The sequence below is a fragment of the Acomys minous genome, assembly GCF_964271855.1.
Source record: "Acomys minous genome assembly, chromosome: 7".
Classification (NCBI taxonomy): Eukaryota; Metazoa; Chordata; class Mammalia; order Rodentia; family Muridae; genus Acomys; species Acomys minous.
In genome coordinates, this window is record NC_140488.1 from 111,682,078 (window position 1) to 111,700,690 (window position 18,613).

Sequence of the window (18,613 nt, forward strand, 5' to 3'; positions counted from 1 at the left end):
TTACCTTCTGCTAACGAAGACTGTCAGATCGTTGCTTTACTGAGGTACTGCAGTCATCCTGGCAAGCCTGCAGCAAAGCCTTACGAAATTAGCAGCTGAAACAAACAAGCTGGCAAAGAGAAAGGCTGCTATGCCCTGCTATCCCGCAGGCAGGCAGGCCTATTTACAGATCATCATGATCAGCTACTGGCCTAGGTGCAGAGGCATTCCAGAGGGTGTGTCCCTTTACAATACTAAAAACGTACGCATTTGGGAGGAGATATAAGATGCTAATGAGACATGCACGAGGTTGTATGTAGAACTACATATCACAGATGGAACATGTTGGAGAAAGCATGTACTACTTGCAATATGGAAGCCCCGCCTTGGTGCAGCAGGGCCCTCAGAGTTGCTAGCTTTCTCCCTGATGCAGCTTCTTCCTCCCTCTGCAATGCATCTTTCACAAAGTGCCCCTGTTTCAGCTGCCCCTGTGCATCTCTGCTCAATTCTTTGTTGAGGCACACATGAACCTTGAACCCTTCCAAGGGTGCCCTCCAAACCCCCATAGGTGCTGCCATCACTGCTGTGAGGGAACCTGCATTGAAAATGCCTTTTCTAAGCCGGGCAGTGATGGGGCGCATCTTTTAATCCCAGCACTCGGGGAGGCAGAGGCAGTCGGATCTCTGAGTTCAAGGCTAACCTGGTCTACAGAGTGAGTTCCAGGACAGCCAAGGCTGTACAGACAAATCTTGTCTTGAAAACAAACAAAAAAAAATAAAAAATAAAAAAATAACTCTTTTCTAGAGAGTGGTATTTCATCTGCAGGAGTGAGCTCAGGCAACTTAGTGAACTGCGCAGGCGCACACCCTCCAGACTCCTGCACTCAAGTGCATTCCTGAAGCACATGCCTTCCGACTGCCGCTCACTTTGTTTTGCATCTTTTTGGGCGCTCTGGAGCTCTAAGGCACAGAGACACAATGAGGTCAGTGCAGGTGTTGGAACTGCAGAAGCCCCTGAAGCCAAATGAGAGAAAGATTCCCACTTTGGTCCTGGAAATGGCAGTACCCACGGCCAGGCTTGTCATCTGGTCTTGTCCTTGGCTATCCCGGACTCCAAAGCCACCTCTATTATTGATGTGTAGCTGACCTCTCTTCCTCTTCCTGTCTTGCTGCCTCCTCCTACCTTTCCTCCCTTCCTTTCTTCTCTCTCATTCAGCTTTCTTTCTTTTTAAGATTTATTTGCCATTTACACAGTGTTCTGCCTACAGGATACCAGATCTCACTGTAGATGGTTGTGAGCCACCATGTGGTTGCTGGGAATTGAACTCAGGACCTTTGGAAGAACAGCCAGTGCTCTTAACCTCTGAGCTATCTCTCCAGCTCCTCTCATTCAGTTTTCAATACTTCTCTATTTGTTGATGCACGGTCAACCAGCTTCAAGTGCAGTGGCACCAGAACACAGCTATTTTATTACAGATGGAAACCACCTTATCATAGATGCCAGGGACCAGAAGAGCTTCAGATTTCAGATTGGGGATATTTACATATGCCTAATGAGGTATCTTGGGGACAGGATCCAAGTCTAATCTTTTTTGTTTTGTTTTGTTTTGTTTTGTTTGTTTTTTCGAGACAGGGTCTCTCTGTGTAGCCTTGGCTGTCCTGGACTCACTTTGTAGACTAGGCTGGCCTTGAACTCACAGTGATCCACCTGCCTCTGCCTCCCGAGTGCTGGGACTAAAGGCGTGCGCCACCACGCCCGGCCCAAGTCTAATCTTAAAATGTATTTATGTTTCATATATCTTATATACAGAACCTGAAGATCATTTTATACAATATTTTCAATAACTTTGTACATAAGACAGAAATGTGTATAACACATATGATCAGATTTGCAGTATGATATGGGCATTCAAGTTTCAGACTTGAGGGTGTGTGTGTGCATGTGTGTGTGTGTTCATGTGTGTGCGGAGGCCAAAGGACAACCTCAGGTGTCAATTCTTTACATGTCCCTCTTTTGAGAAAGTGTCTCTCACTGGCCTGGTCTTCACTATAAAGGCAAACCTGAATGGCCAGTGAGTTCCAGGGATCCGGCCGTCAGCCTCCCCAGCGCTGGGATTACAAGCTATGGAATCCCACTCAGGACACTACACTTGGCTTTTGATTGTTTGCTTCTAAAACATGGGTTCTGGGGATCAAATTACTCAGGCCCTTGTACTTGCAAGGCAAACACTTTGCAGACTGAGCCATCTCCCCAGCTCATCTCAGGGCCTCGCAAGCTACTCCAGCAATGAGTTGGACTTCCTATGTGGTGCCCCTCAAAGTGTATGTTCCAAGGCACAGGAACTGGGAGTTCCAGGACTTTACTTTTGCCCTATCCTATTGGCTAAAGAGATCCCAGGCCAGACTGCGAGGAGGGGACCTACCCACCCCAGGAAGGTGAACAGATGGTTGTATTCACTCTACTGTGTCTCTCCTATCTGTTGGGAATTGCAGGGATAAAAATGACACAAGCACTGTCACCCGCTTCCCCTTTGACTTCTGCTACATGAAGTTTATCTAGGGGGACCAGTTTTCTAATTTCCTTAAGTTAAGGGGACAACTGTTTGCCATTCTGATGGAACGGGTGGCAGCGGGGCTTGGGAGGTAGAAATCATCCGGCTGGAGCGGCTCTCTTGGGATTATGAAGGGTGAGGAGAAGATGATGAGAGAAACTGCTGGTCACGTGACTGGAGTGGGCTGAGGTCACGTGACTGGAGTGGGCTGAGGTTCTCCATCCCAGTCCCGTGACTGGAGTGGGCTGAGGTTCTCCATCCCAGTCCCGTGACTGGAGTGGGCTGAGGTTCGCCATCCCAGTCACGTGACTGGAGTGGGCTGAGGTTCTCCATCCCAGTCCCGTGACTGGAGTGGGCTGAGGTTCGCCATCCCAGTCACGTGACTGGAGTGGGCTGAGGTTCTCCATCCCAGTCCCGTGACTGGAGTGGGCTGAGGTTCGCCACCCCTGGGAATAAGAGAACGGAAGCCCCTTCTGAAGCAAGAGGTGTGTCTAAGAGATTCCCTCTGCTGTCTTCCAAAGCGTAAGAAACACAGGAGTTCCCCGGCCACCACAGCAGATCAAGAGCTCCATGTCTATTCCATGTCTATTCCATCCCCTACCTGAAGCCGTCTTGCCCACACTGGCTCCCAAGCTTTGGGGGCAGCCAAAAGATCACTGAGCAGGAAGCCTGTGCTACAGATCACAGCTCCCCTCTCTGCTGTTCCCTACTGGTGTGACCCACAAGGCCCGCTGACTCCTGGCATGTGTGGTTCCCGGCAGAAGAGTCTGTCCTGACTTCAGGCTCTAGCAGGCTGTTTTGTGATTTATGAGAAAGAAAAAGAGACATGCATGGGAGCCAATGGAGGGACTTTGTACTATACAAACAGAAGGCCACCAGCCTAGTGGTCACACATGCTGTGGGGTTAAGGCCAGGGCTGTGTGCTTCGCAGTCAAGCAGTCCACTTACTGAGCTTCATCCACCTCTAGGCTTTGTTTTACTTTTTACTTTGCTTTTTACTGTTATCTGGGACATCCTTGAACTCAATCTGTATCCTAGGCAGACTTGTGGTCCTTCTGCCTCAGCATCCCAAGCAGCTGGCATCATAGACCTGTAATACCAGGTCCAACTCAGTGGTCTCTTCTTGAAAGACCCCCTCAGCTTTACCCATGTACCCCAAGATGTCTCAGGCTAGGAGTAGATCCAACCTGGCTCCACTCAGCAGCCCACAGCCATCTTCTCATGGACTTGGGCTCTCGGACGCCTGGTCGTATGCTGAGACAGTCTTTTCTTAATGGTTTATCTGGCCTCTGTTTGAGAGTCTTTGACTATCTGGTACTCCATGCCTCTGTAGATGGCTTCCTTGAGGGACTAGTGCTCAGACAGATCCCTGATAAGCAAACAGATGGGAAGAAGGGCCACACACTTCCAAGATGGTTCCTTCCTTACCCTCCTGACCTGAGACAAAAGCCCAGCTGCTTAAAACGCAGCCTGATGGCACTGAAATAAAGACTTGATAGCCTATGACCATATCGTGGGGGAGGAGTTCCCCCTCAGTCTTAGACCTAGGGGAGGGGAATAGGGTGAAAGCAGGAGGGAGGGAGGAACGGGAGGATACAAGGGATGGGATAACAATTGAGTTGTAATCTGAACAAATTAATTAAATAAAAAAACCCAAAACAAAACAAAAAAACCTGGCTGGCTTTTGTTCTCGCAACAATTAGGCCCCCCTACTCAAGGACCATCCAACAAATTCAAGGCTGAGTCAGGATACATTTACTCCAAAGTTCTGGGCCTATTAGTCTTCCTGCCTGTTCAAACTGACCAAGCCTGCTTGGCTCCACAAAGGGTCTTTCTCTGGGTGGCTTGTTTTCTTTCTCTGTCTCTGTCTCTGTCTCTGTCTCTGTCTCTGTCTCTGTCTCTGTCTCTCTCTCTCTCTCTCTCTCTCTGTCTCTCTGTGTGTCTCTATCTCTCTGTGTCTCTGTCTGTCTGTCTGTCTGTCTGTCTGTCTGTCTGTCTCTCTCTCTCTCTCTCTCTCTCTGTGTGTGTGTGTGTGTGTGTGTGTATGTGTGTGTGTGTGTGTGTGTGTGTGTGTGTTTCCTCAGCCCCACAAAAAAAATGTTTCTTCACCAGCTGGTTCTATCTGCTGTGTCTGAGACTTTCCCTGCTGCTACTTATTTGGCACAAGACCTGTCTGGTCTTTTAATTCTTTAACTGGCTGGAAACCGAACCTAACCCAAACAGTAAGGTAACATCCTTATGACACTTTTGATTACAGGTAACAGCAGCCCCTGTGTTCAAACGCTAAGGGATTTTTTTTCATGTTACATAACTAGAAAACCCAATGCAGAAAAGCTTGAGCTGGTTACTTCCAGGCTTCTCCCCTGTGATCCCCCTGACTCTGTTTTCCTCTGTAGTTGTATTGGCTTCAGCTTCTACCTGTTCCCCCAAAAGGCTGCTGCAGTCCCAGACATTACATGCAGACCCAAACCACTTGCCTCAAACAATAGTCCCTTCCAGCCCCCAGGTGCTACTCAGAGCATTCACCAACAGGTACAGCAGAGAGACAACCAATAAGAAAAGCCTCCAGCTACACAGGATGAGGCCTGCCCTTTATGTTTTAAATCTTAAATAGTCCCCAAAGGCCCATGCTAATGGTTGATCAGCAAACACTGGGAAATAGTGGGACCTATAGTAGAAAGAAGTTACGTCATTGAGTCATGCCCTAGGATATTAGAACTCTAACCCCTTCCTCTTTTCTCTTTGCTTTCTGGCTGCAGTGAAGTGAGCAGCTTCTCCATGACATACTGTCAGCCCTGATGTACTGCCCTCCTCCAGGGCCTCTGAGGCCACAAGCCTCCCTCTATACTTGGGAGCTGCCACAGGGCCCACTATACGTGCTAAATATCATGAGTGTTTCCTGGGAGTCATGAAGCCCCTCCATTGGACTTAGCTCACTGGCCAACACTGGATCATATGCTGCTGCCTCCTTCCCTGAAACAATTTCAGGCAGGGTTGGTGGGGGGCAGGGGTGGGGCACATGTGGATTCCCAAAATGCCTCCCATAAGGTCCTGTGTTTGAACAATTGTTTTGCAACTGATGGTATTGCTTTGGAAGGTTCTAGAACCTTTTGGAAGTAGAGCTTTGTTGAATGAAGTATGTCATTAGGGATGGACCTTGAATCTTTATAGTCCAGCCGCACATCCTGTTCACTCGTTGCTTCCTGATTGTGGATTCAGTGTAATCAGCACCTTTGTGTTCCTGCTGCCATGATTTCCCCACCATAATGGATGGTATCCCCTCAAACTACAAGCCAAAGAGATCCTTCGTCCCTTAAGTTGCTTCTTGTGGGATATTTGATCAGAGAAATGAGTAAAGTAGCTAATACAGTTTGGTTAGAACGGAAATATTTGCCTCTGAGTTGGGGATGGAGGCCCCTCTCTTGAGGCTGATGCGAACTGGATTTGGGTTCCTTTCCCAGGCTGAGGGATGAGGAAACCATCTCGGCTGCCCTCCCCACCTCCCTCCAAAATTCCAGGTTCCTTCACGCTTGACTCAAGATCGCTGCCAACTCTGCCTGAGGCTGCTGGTTTTGCACCCTTCCTTCTGTGTCAGCACTAAGCATTGTGGCTTTGGAGGAAATTTATCTTCATCATCTCTGCAAAGTATGAAATGAGTGCCCTTCGCTTCAGTTAGGCCCATTTCATGGATGGACACACTAAGTGTTTTTGAAATGAGCCTAGGAGAAGGTTAATGGAGGAGAGCTGGTGACAAGACAAGCAGTTAGTGCTCTACTGCGTGTCTTTCTCCCTCCTTCTTATTCATTATCCCCTCCCCCTTGGACTTAATTGATAGGCCAGTTATTGAGTATGTGGCCAGGCTGGAGGCCAGGAAACTGTGTATAGCCTGCAGATCTTGCCTTTTCTACCTGAGTGAGTCTGCCCGCAGCCATCAGATCCAGGCGTCTCCCAGTGACAAGGGCGTGATGGATTTCCCCCATTACTTACTCTCGAAGCTTTTTGTTAGTTTGCATTTTATGCAGACTTATGTAATGGAAACGAATTCTGCAAGGCAGGCACCACTGGGCAAGGCCACACCGCACAGAAACTGCATTCCTTATCCACCTGCAGCCATCCTGCTGGGGCCCATCTGGGTTCTGTTGGCAACCTTCATGGCCCTCCCAGATGATAAGAGAGAGCAGGCAAGGGGGATGTGGTCGACCTTGCTGGCCTTCAGGGAGGCCTCTCTCCCAGGGTGTTTGGACCACTGACTTTTAAAGAAAAATAGCAAGGACTTTAAGAGGAAGAAAAAAAAAAGGCAAGAGAAGGGAAGGAGAGAAATAGGTGCAATCCAAAGATGCCAGGAAACACAGGAAAGATTGTTCAGCAACTGAGCACCCGGGGAGTGCACTGTGGGTCGTAGTGGCCTTCCTAAGGGACAATAAGGTACAACTGAGGACATGAAGTTCTAACCAACTTGTGGAGCAGGTGGAACTGCACAGGCCACTGATGGATGTGTGACTGATGCAGGAACAACTGAGCCGTAGCAGAGGCTTGCTCTGTCACCCCACCCCAGGAGGCCCACTCTTAGATAGATACCCACTGGTAAGCACACACGTGCTCCTACCCAAACACAAGCGCTCTCCATTACGGCACTACTGAGCATGTTAGGCCACACCTGGAGTCTGAGCACTCAGGAGGCTGAGGCAGAAGAATTACTATAAGTTAAAGGCCAGCCAAGGGTATGGAGTGAGACTTGATCTCAAAAAACAAACAGAGCCCCGTGCACATCAACTCAACTTCAGTATGACCATCCTGTGAGCATAAGAATAGAGTGGATACGTGAGTTGTAGTGTGGTTATACTATGGAACACACAGACACAAAAAAAGACAGACTGACTCGGGGAGAGGGTGCTTGCCGCTGAGCATGAGGACCCGAGTTCCAATCACAGTACCCATGGAGAAAAGCCAAGCACAGCAGCACAAACCTAGCATTGGAAAGGTGGAGGATACTGCAGACTCACTAGCCAGCCAACCTAGCCAAATTGATGAGCTCCAGATTTATCGAGAGACCTTGTCCTCCCAATGTCAACCTCTGGCCCCCACAAGCACATGCATAAGAACATGCACACACACACGTGCACGCGCACACACACACACATACACACATGCACACGAAGGAAGGCTGCCTATAAATACAATTGTAGGTTCAATTTTCTTAACAATTATATTTTATTACGAACTTATTAACCGAGAGTGCCTCACTTATAACCCAACTAACGTAAACAATAGGAAAAGGAGATTAAAGAATACAATAATGAAACTGTAAGGATATCAGTTCCGAGGGACGATTCTCCTGGTGTAATCAGTAGGATTTCTTCTGCTGGAACCTAGAGCAACCAGAACCTGGAACCTTAGCAGGAGCCTGGAGCGCGGAAGCCTTCCCTGGAGTGGTTCTCTCTAGGAGCATCTCGAAGTGGAGCGATGAACAGCCAAAACTATCCCCAGTCTCCAAAGGCCTCACCTCCTGTTTTTGGCTTACATTTATATCTCCTCTCAGAATTTGTTCAAGGATGTTTTTCAGCTGGTTAACAACCAATCTCCCCCACATGGTTCAACTTCTAAGGGGATAAACATCACCTGCTCTCTCACAAGTCTTTTTCTCATCCCCCACTTGTGATCTAAACAAAAAACCTGTTTATCTCTCCTTTATACAATAATAAGTAAAACTTCCACATATGTAATATGGAGGGAAAAAGGCAAACACAGAAGTACTTGGGATGCTATTTCACTTATACAAAGCTCAAGGCTAGGTTCAAACAATCTGTGGTGGTTGAAACCAGAAAAATAGTAGCCTGTTGTGGTGGTTTGAATAGCAATGGCCCCCCACAGACTCATGTGTTTGAATGCCTGGCACACAGGAAGTGGCACTTTTAGGAGGTGTGGTCTTGTTGAAGTAGGTGTGGCATTCTTGGAGGAAGTAGGTCACTGTGGGGGCAGGCTTTGAGGTCTACAATGCTCAATCTATGCCCAGTGTGGCACACAGTCCCCTTCTGCTGCCTGTGGATCAAGATGTAGAACACTTTGGTCCTCCAGCACCATGTCTGCTTGCATGCCGCCATGCTTCCTGCCATGACAAATAATGGACTAAACCTCTGAAACTGTAAGCCAGCCCCAATTAAATGTTTTCCTTTATAACAGTTGCCATAGTTGTGGTGTCTCTTCACTGTAGGCTTTGATTTTTTTTTAACCTACTTTATTTGGGGTTCTTTGATGCCTCTACCTTCCTTTCAACCCACCTACCCTAGATAGGAGAGAAAGAAGGTTAGTAGGGACAGCAGAGGTAGACCTTTTAGACTCAGATCCTTGGGCCGATGCCACTCTTTGTTGGCAAGATTTCAACAGCAAACACAGCAGCAAGAACAATCAGCAGTGGGAGCAACAGTGGGGGACCAAAAGCAGTCTCTTTGAAAGTTTTCTCCAGATTGTTTCTTTCTAGGAGTGTCTCGAAGTTAAACGATGAGCAGCCAGGTGATGCGATGCGACACAATGTATGCAAAGAGATATCTCTCTGGTTTTTGGGCTCCTATTCGTCTCCTCTCAGAGTCCATAGCAGGATGTTTTCCAACTGGTAAAGACCATGCCCCCTCCCCCACAAAGCAGTTCCCAGCTGACAAAGATCACGCACCTTCTCACGGGTCTGGTTCCAGAAGACAAACATCACATACCCTCACACAAGGCAGTTCCACATCCCACAATTGAGATCAAAACAACAACCAAAGAAATGTTTACATCCACTATACTTCACAGCAATAGAACCTTAACTAAGACCACTAGTGAATGATTTTTGCTAGAAAAGACTGTCTGGGTCTGGCCTTGCAGGTAAAGGGCGAGAAGACCCCGTTCCCCATCCTTCTCCTGGCCCCTGCTCATTTTTCTGACCATGTCCAGTATCCATTGGCTTGTCCATACCTCACTCTTATCTCTTTTTACACCAGTCCATCTCTGTAGTCAAATGGTCCCTTTCTACAAGGACCCCAGCTATATTGGATCAGAGCCCTTAGTAGCCTCACGTTAACTTGATGATTTCCATCAAGATTCTGTCTCCAAATAAAGCCACTTTTTGAGGTACTAGGAGTTTAGAGGTGGACACATTTTTTTTTTTTTTTTTTTTTTTGGAGACAGGGTCCTCTGTGTAGCCTTGGCTGTCCTGGACTCACTCTGTAGACCAGGCTGGCCTCGAACACACAGCGATCTGCCTGCCTCTGCCTCCCAAGTGCTGGGATTAAAGGCATGCGCCACCACACCTGGCCCACATTTTTTTTTCTTCAGTACGGAGAATGACATTCCACCCTGACAAGCTCTGCTCACCCACTATGTCTGAGCACGTCCACTGGCAGGACCAGCTGCTTATAAAGCAAACTCTGCCTATTTCTATGCAGGAAGTGGAGCTGCAGGTGGCTGGAAGAAGATTAACGCCCATCTGCCTCCCACACCCCACTTCCAAGAATGAAGGAGTAGCTGCAGAAGCCCGGATGCAAGAGATATTCTGAGGCCACCCAGGTCCCCAGCTCTTGCCGTATGGCATTGACTGTGTCGATTTCATAGCATGTGGCAAAGGACAGACAGAACCTCTGAGCTGGGGGCTTCATGACTGTAAACAGAATAGATTTAAAATGATTAACTTTTTTTTCTTTCAATTGTTTGCATCACATAGGAATGTTTGTTTTGACAGGGTCTCCCTATATAGCCTTGGCTGGTCAGATACTCACCGTGTAGACCAGGTTGACCTGGTGGTGATTGCCTTGATTCAATACTGGGATTACAGATGTACTTTTGCCAGGCTAGGGATACAGTACTTTTTTTTTCCCCAGTCCAAATAAGGCAGAAGGGTTCATGGTTAAACACACATTTCCTCCACAGTATGCCTCCATCCTCTCAGCCCATGTCCCTAGGATTTTCTCAAACATATCAATCATATATCTACATAGATTTGCTTTGCAGTGCTGAGAATAGAACCTGAATTGGGCAAGTGCTCTCCCACTGAATCATCATATAGCTCACTGTGTGTGTGTGTGTGTGTGTGTGTGTGTGTATGAGAGAGTGAAAGAGAGAGAGAGAGAGAGAGAGAGAGAGAGAGAGAGAGAGAGAGAGAGAGAGAGACAGAGAGACAGAGAGAAACAGAGAGACAGAGATAGAAACAGAGAGGGAGAGAAGGAGAGAGGGAAGGAGGGAAACAGACATAGAGCTCACCCATGTGTGATGGAAATTCCATTTTGCATTAGGCATCCATCTTGGTGCCAAAGAGCCATTTGTCTCTGATTCAAGTCCCTAGACGATTTAAGTTCCTAGCAACCCTGACTCCTTGACCACCCGGAAATGTGCAGCCTTGACCATCTGCTTTGTTATGATATGACTAACTGTTGCTTGTCTGTTCTGTTTGTTGTTATTGTGTTGTTTTGTTTTGCTTTCCTTTTTAGCTTCTGTCGTGTGCTTAGGCAGATATTCAAGGACTTCTTGTGGGTTTTGTCTTTAGAAATCCTTTCTTCTTCACTCAGCTGAGGGTGGAACATCTCTGATTAGGATTAGAGACTGTAGCCCCACTAGCAGTTTTAATAAATTTGGCTAATTATAATGTGAACGAAGTCTGTGGATCTTTTCCTGGTGGTCTCAAACTCCACAATGTATGCATCTGTATGTGGAAGCTAGAGGTCTATCCTGGGCGCTTCCCTCTGATCCTCTTTGCCCTATGTTATTGCTTTTAGCATTATTGTGTGTGTCAGGGCATTTCGCGGGTGGGTGGGAGGCATATGTGTGGCACAGCATGAATGTGAAGGTCAAGGGGCAACTGTTGAGCATCTTTTCTCTCCTTCAACCTCTACATGGATTCCAGAGACCAAACTCAGGTCACCAGGCCTATATCAAGTGTTTTGGCTGTTCTCGGTTATCAGCTTGGCTACGTCTGTGGTTAACTAAAACCCAAGTAGCTGGGCATGCCTATGAAGGATTCTTTTTTTTTTTCTTAATTAAATCACTTGAGGTGGGAAGACCTTTTTAATTTTCCCTTTTATTGAAAATAGATTTCCCCCCTCACACAATACATCCTGATTGTAGCTTCCCCTCTCTCTACTCTGCCCAGTTACACCCTGCATATCTCCTCCCGTTCAGATCTGCTCCCTTTCTGTCTCATTAGAAAACAAACAAGCTGCTAAGGGATGAGAATAAAAAGCACATGTTAAGATAAATAAAAAACTAACACATCAGAATAGAACAAAACCAACAAACAGAAGGAAACGAGCCCAAGAAAAGGCACAAGAAACAGAGACTCACTCGTTCTCACACTCAGGAATGCATGAAAATCACTAACCTGGAAACCATAGTATATACCCAAAGGACCTGTAGTGTAAGAAGAAAGAAAAATGTATATAAGTAAAAGAAAATAAACGAAAACAAAAGATAAGGTTAAAGACAAAAACCCTCACGTGACGTTATGAGGTAAGGAATCTCCAAAGATGCCTCTGAGTTCATTTTCTGCTGGCATCCCCTGCTGGACATGCAGCCTACACTTATAAGTAGTTTCCCAGTGAGATGTCATTGGAGGAAACTAAGTTTTTCTTTGAAAGCCATTATTAATTGGAGGTGGCTTCTGGGTAAGGATGGGGCTATCTGCCCACTTCTTTCAGTTCTAGGACCCCATCTGGTGCAGACCCATGCAGGCTCTGTGCATGCTGCCTCAGTCTTTGTGAATTCACATGTCCATCAGCCCTGTTGTGTCTAGAAGGCCTTGATTTCTTGATGTCTTCCATCCCATCTGGCTCCACACGCTTTCTGTCTCCTCTTTTTGCAGGGTTCCCTGAGTCCTGAAGGGAGAGATTTTATGGAAACATCCCATTTAGGGTTGAGTGATTCAAGGTCTCTTACTCTTTGAGTATTGTTTGGCTGTGGGTCTCTGTATTTGTTCCCATCTGTTATAAGGAGGAAGTTTCTCTGATGATCAGAGAATATCATCGAGTCATTTTATTGCTGTATTCTCTTAGTAGAATAGTAGTATTTGGTTTTACCCTGAGTCGCTGGGATATCTAGTCTCAGGTTCTTGGTCACCCAAGCAGTGTCAAGTATGGGTTCTATCTCATGGAGTAGATATTGGTTAGTTACTCCCACAAGCTTTGTGCCACCATTACCCTAGCATACCTTGCAGGCAGGATACCATGGTAGAACAAAGGTTTTGTGGTAGGGGTTGGTTTTTAATGTTTCTCACCTGCAATTAAAGATACATTGACTTCTTCCTTTCCAATTTGTATCCCCCTTGATCTCCTTCAGTTGTTTTACTGCTCTAGCTAAGACTTCAAGTACTATATTGAATAGGTATGAGGAGAGTGGACAGCCTTGGGAAGAGCCACTTTTAATCTGTATCTTTTGAGGTGGGAAGGCACACCTTAATCTCAATCACACCTTTTGCTGGCAGACACAAAGAAGGAAGCTTTTGCTCATTGTCTGCTTGCCTTCATTCTCCCCGACAAGTCCAGAGCCTGTTTCTTTGGGAGTTGGTGTATACTGAAGACGAGCTGACACGATCCTGCCTTGTGGACTGAGCAACTACTGGACTATTGGGCTTTTCATTCACAGGCAGTCATTGTTGGAGTAGCTGGACCATAGCCTGTAAGCTACTATATATATATGTATTTATGATAGATTGTTCTGTTCAGTTCTGTTCCTCTAGAGAACCCTGACTAATACACCCTCAGAGGCATCTCCCCTGCCATCCACCTTAATTTCTGAGACAAGATCTCTCAGTAAACTTGGAGCTCAGCGTTTTGGCACAACTGGCTGGCCACAAAGCCCCTGGGACCTACCTGCCTCTGTCCACTAACACCTCACTGCTGGAGTTACAGGTGTGTACCCATATACCCAGCTTTATTTGAATATTAGGGGCACTGTACCCACCAAGTCATCTCTCCAGGCCCATATTTCTTAAAGAATTTTTAGCTATGTTAATAGGACCACAGTGGTTGACGATAGGCACTCCATTCCTATCCTCACTCAGCACTAGCGATACCTGCAAACATTTCGTTCAAAATCCTTTCCTGTAATTCTTTATGTAGGATGTTGTTCACTTGGCCTATGGCTAGCTGGAAATGAATGACCCCCAGCCATTGAAGGATAGGAGGTGGTAGACAAATAACCCAGACTGCCACCTTAAAGGCACAACTCTGGCAACTTCTCTGAGAGTCTCCATGGCACTGAGCTTCCACGGTCCACAGGAGAAAAGTGCTGTTTATACAGCCAACATTGGCTTCCCTCCCTGTCCTGACTCATTTCCTCACACCTCAATGCACTTCTGGGTCATCATCCAAATGATGACTTGCATTTGGTCTTGTCTCAAGGTCTGCCTCTGGGAAACCCAAGCAAAGACAGGAACAGTAGAGTCACAACACAGTGCTCTTCCTGCACCTAATTTTTTCAGCTAGTTGTCTGGCTCACTGATCTTTCTCTAGCAGCACATCCACAGGGACCATTAATCGTTCCATTATCAGGGCATACCATAATTAACATAGGCAGTAATGGTACATTGTGTTTTGTACCATTTAGAACCACCTGACCATGTCCATGTGCATGTTTCTTTCTGCACATGGACAAGTATGGCAGAGACTCTTCTAGTTTATTTTATCATATAGGTTACATACAGTTCGTCATTGAGGGCAGTCAGGATAGGAGCTTGAAGCAAAAACCATGGAGGAACACTGCTTGCTGATTCCCTCTCAGGTTTATGCTTAGCTAGCTTTTTTTTTTTTTTTTAAATTCTAGGATGTAGGGGTTGTGCTGCCCATGGTGGACCCTCCTATGTCAATTAAAGCAACCAAGACAATCCCCACCCACAACACACATTCCCAGACCAGTCTGATCTGGACAATCCCTCAATTGAGACTCCCTTGGTAGGTGACTCCAGGCCATGTCCAATTGACAGTTAAAACTTGCCAGGGAAGGAACAAAGCAGAAAGCAGCAGCAAATACTTTTAATGCCAGCATTTGGGAAGCAGAAGGCAGGAGGGCTAAGGAGTTCAGAATCTGCTTGGGCTATGTGACAAGATCCTGGCTCAAAAAATAAACAAATGAAATTTTAAAAATGATTTAAAAATTTAAAAAAGTTCAAGGGACAGCTCCGATCAGGACAGCAAAGTTGAAGGGCTCCATGTGGAGGTGACCAGGGCAGTCTAAAAAGCCAGCCTTGGTAGATTATTCAAGCTGGGGGATGCTGCTTAAAGCAAGGAGCTGGCATACTTGAAGAGGGCCACTGATACGGAGATAGTCACCAGAGGTCCCTAGCCATTTGAGGAGGGTTCTTCTGTGTGCTCACATTCACCCGGTACAGCTGCAGAACCTTGCGCCAGGGATGCTGGCCTCCAGAAGAGGCCCCCTCAGGCGTCATTCCACGTGTACCCACTTCCCTGCCACTTCTGTGCCCCTGGAGAGTTGTTTTTCAAGCAAAAGTCCTCAATTTTCTGATGAAAAACAACTTGTTTTGAGAGCACGCACTACTGAGATCTTCAGACGCTTCCTCTGGGCTGACTGTAGAGAAGAAATTAATTTTCAGGTGGGAGGAGATGACAAAGAGGCTGGGAGCGGATCCATGGAAAGCACACGTAATTTGGTCTCCCTGCCCACTCACGAGCACTTACGCTGTTTACCTGATCAGCAGCTTGCTCGGAAAACAAAAATTTTAAAGCATCAAAATACATCTTTGTTCTCCTCCCCAAGTTATGTGCTACCTACCTGGCTGTCTACTAGATCCTGCCTCAAGATGCAGAGAAAAGTGCCCCAGATCTTGTTTTGTGCACTTGAAATAGTGGTGGTGGCAAGTACCCAGAAAGGCAAGTTTATTCACAGAGAGTAGAGCGGGAATTCTGCCTTCCTTTGTTATCAAGGATGGGAGTCAGTGACAGAAACCCCACACCTCACTACGTGCTTCTGGAAGGAAAGGCTGGCGAACAGTTCTCAAAAGTGAGTATTGTCTTGACTTTCTGTTTCCATGCAGGTGAGATGCAGGCTCCAGACATTCTCTGTCCCTCATCCCCTCACACTCATAGAGACTTACATGTGAGTCAAGATGGAGGGCTCAGGCCCAAGCCTCACAAGCCATGCTGGAGAGAGACCTGGGGAAGAAAGATGCTCCTCTTAGTGACATTGACAAGCCAGGTGCCCTTAAATCCAACGTTGTTGTAAAAGGCTGTGCCCTTCCATGGAGGAGTGTGGTCACGGTGGCGGGGGCAGGGGCGGTGGTGCTGCTGCTGCTGGGGAGACAGCAAGGTGAATACTCACCGCATACCAGGCCAGGCTCATCAGACAGCCTCAAGTTCTTTTTCTCAGTACCCAAGTGTCAGCCAGTGTTCTATTGCTGTGAAGAGACACCATGACCGAGGCAACTCTCCTGAAAGAGAGCATTTCATTGGGGCTGCCTTACAGTTCAGAGGGTTAGTCCAATATCATCATGGCAGAGGACATGGCGTCACACAGACATGATATTGGAGAAGTAGCTGAGAGTTCTACACCCAGACCTATAGGCAGGGAGAAGAAGAGACAAAGAGAGACTAAGGCTAGCCTCAAAGCCCAGCCCCCAGTGACACACTTCCTCCAACAAGGCCACACCTCCTAAGCCTTCTCAAATAGTTTCACTCCCTAATGACTAAGCATTCAAATATATGAGCCTACGGGGGCCACTATTCAAACCACCACACTGGAGTCCCTGGACCCCCATAGTCTTACAGCCGTATCATAATGCAAAATACATTTGGTTCAACTTCAAAAAGCCCTCATAGCCTATCACAGTCTCAACACTGTTTAAAAGGTCAAAGTTCAAAATCTCTCTCTCTCTCTCTCCCCACTCCCCCCCCCCCTCTCGGGTTCATTGTATACCCAGCCTGCAGCTCTCCCTGACAGGTATCCCATGAATCTGACATCTCCAACATCTTGGGGTCTCCAAGGCAACCCAGGCTTCACCATCACAGCTTCACGCAACGGCCCCTCTAGGCCTCCATGTAGGGCCATCCTTAATACACACCTGGCCTCAGTGGCTCTCCTTAGCAGTACAGGGAGAGTCTACAAGCCCTTTGCTGCACCCTTGACTCTAAAGCCAGAACCATGTGGCCAAAGCTGCCAAGTTTTGCTGCTTGCGAGGGCTGGAACTCGGCCCCTTCTTTCAGTCACGTCTGCACCAGTTTTCTGCCGTTGATAAGTTTCCTTGCTGCTTCAGCTTTTCTTTCATTCTTTTCCACAATCCAAAACTCTTCAATTCAGCCTCAGGCAGATTTTTCTGAGCAGTGGTAATAACCAGCCACATTCATCGCCAAAATAGCACAAGAACAGTCTCTGGGCCACTTGATAATATTCTCCCCTGCTGGAGCTCTTGATCTGGGCTGTCATCATTTACACTCAGCATGACTGTCCTTGCTCTTGCTGGGTGGCCCAGGAAGCTCCAGTTAACGTCTTCCTCCACCAGACGACCATTAACAGCGCATGCATTCGTTCCATGAGAGAATGTGAGTGCATGCTCATGCAGGCCTCATGCTGGTAAACCACAGCTGCTTAAGAGTTCAAGAGGACAGCCAGGCGGTGGCGGCACACGCCTTTAATCCCAGCACTTGGGAGGCAGAGGCAGGCGGATCACTGTAAGTTCGAGGCCAGCCTGGTCTACAAAGTGAGTCCAGGACAGCCAAGGCTACACAGAGAAACCTTGTCTCGGAGGGAAAAAAGAAAAAAAAAAGTTCAAGAGGACGATGGTCGTGTCGTGCATGCCTAGGGGATAGCATTCCACAAACCCAGGCCGGTGTAAGCAGCCAACCCTTCTCTCTGCTTCCCGGCTGTCACGATGTGACCTGGGCTGCTCCCACTCACCCTTTCCACCATGATGAAGTGAACCCTCTGTTGACTTCCCTGGGTGTTTGGTGGCCACAGTGCAAAAGTCTGAATAACCTACATCTCCTAAGACCAGGCAACTGAAGAGGCAAACACAGAGGAAAGAGAAGATATGTCGGTTCTGGAGTCTTGTGGCCACAGGCAAGGTGACAGCCACCAGAGGCTAAAAGAGGCAAGAAAGGTGTGATGGTTAGGTTTTTTTTGGTTTTGTTTGTTGTTTGTTTGTTTGGTTTGGTTTTTTCAAGACAGAGTTTCTCTGAGTAGCCTTGGCTGTCCTAGACTCACTTTGTAGACTTAGGCTGACCTCGAACTCACAGCGATCCACCTGCCTCTGCCTCCTAAGTGCTGGGATGATGGTTAGTTTTAATGGATAACTTGACATAATCTAGAATCACCTGCAAAGAGGGTCTCAATGAAGGACTTAGGAGAGACTGACCTTAGGGGATGTTGGGGTAGGGAAAAGTCTTCTTGATCATGTTAATTTATACGGGAAGGCCCCTCCCACCACCATTTCCTTGGGTTGGGCCCTGGACTTGATAAGAGTAGAGAAAGTGAGCTGAGCAGGAGGCACTGAGCTGTTGACTGAGGACGGTGATGTGGCAGGCTGCCTCCAGCTCCTGCTTTGACTTCCCTGCTGTGATGGACTGCAACCTAGAATTGCAACTCCTCCCCGCCCCCCCCCCCCCAGTTACTTCTTGCCAGGGAGTTTTATCACAGCAAAAGAAGTAAAAATAGGACCAAAGTACTCCCTCCCTGAGCCACAGGCTGGCCGCTTGCATGTGGGCTCCTGACCTGTAGCACCATGAGAGAACGGATTTCCATGGCTTTAAGTTGCCCGGTGGATGGCCACTCAAAGCCTTGGGAGACTAGTATGCCTTCCCACAGCTCAGAAAGCACCAGCTTCCAGGCATTTGATCCTTCCTACTTGAAGTTTCAGGGGGTGGGGTGGGGTGGGGGACTCCATTTCTCGTCTAGAACTCCAAGTGGCGTGACTCCTTTTCCGTAGGGTAATAGGAGGGTAAGGCGGCCAGGACATAGCTTGTAGCTTGTGAGTCCCAGGCCGGAGCTGCAGCTGGGACTCAAGATTCACAGGCGGACAAGGTTCTCCCAGCTGACAGGAAACCTTCATTACTGCTGTCATGGACCAGAGAGTTGATTTTAACTTGCAGTTATTCTGCGGCCAGCATCCCAGCT

General features: G+C 47.5%; 2 long non-coding RNA genes across 2 annotated transcripts; both read right to left on the minus strand.

Annotated features, from left to right (window-relative positions):
* Nucleotides 1-7,722: 7,722 nt before the first annotated feature.
* LOC311602554 lies at nucleotides 7,723-11,909 on the minus strand. Its single transcript, XR_014780781.1, has 2 exons — nucleotides 11,877-11,909; nucleotides 7,723-8,636 (listed from the first exon to the last, which is right to left on the minus strand). It is a non-coding gene; the product is annotated as an uncharacterized lncRNA (long non-coding RNA).
* Nucleotides 11,910-12,203: 294 nt separating this feature from the next.
* Nucleotides 12,204-17,672, minus strand: LOC311602553. The gene is made up of 4 exons (XR_014780780.1): nucleotides 16,566-17,672; nucleotides 15,827-15,935; nucleotides 15,603-15,660; nucleotides 12,204-12,369 (listed from the first exon to the last, which is right to left on the minus strand). It is a non-coding gene; the product is annotated as an uncharacterized lncRNA (long non-coding RNA).
* Between the last annotated feature and the right edge of the window lie 941 nt (nucleotides 17,673-18,613).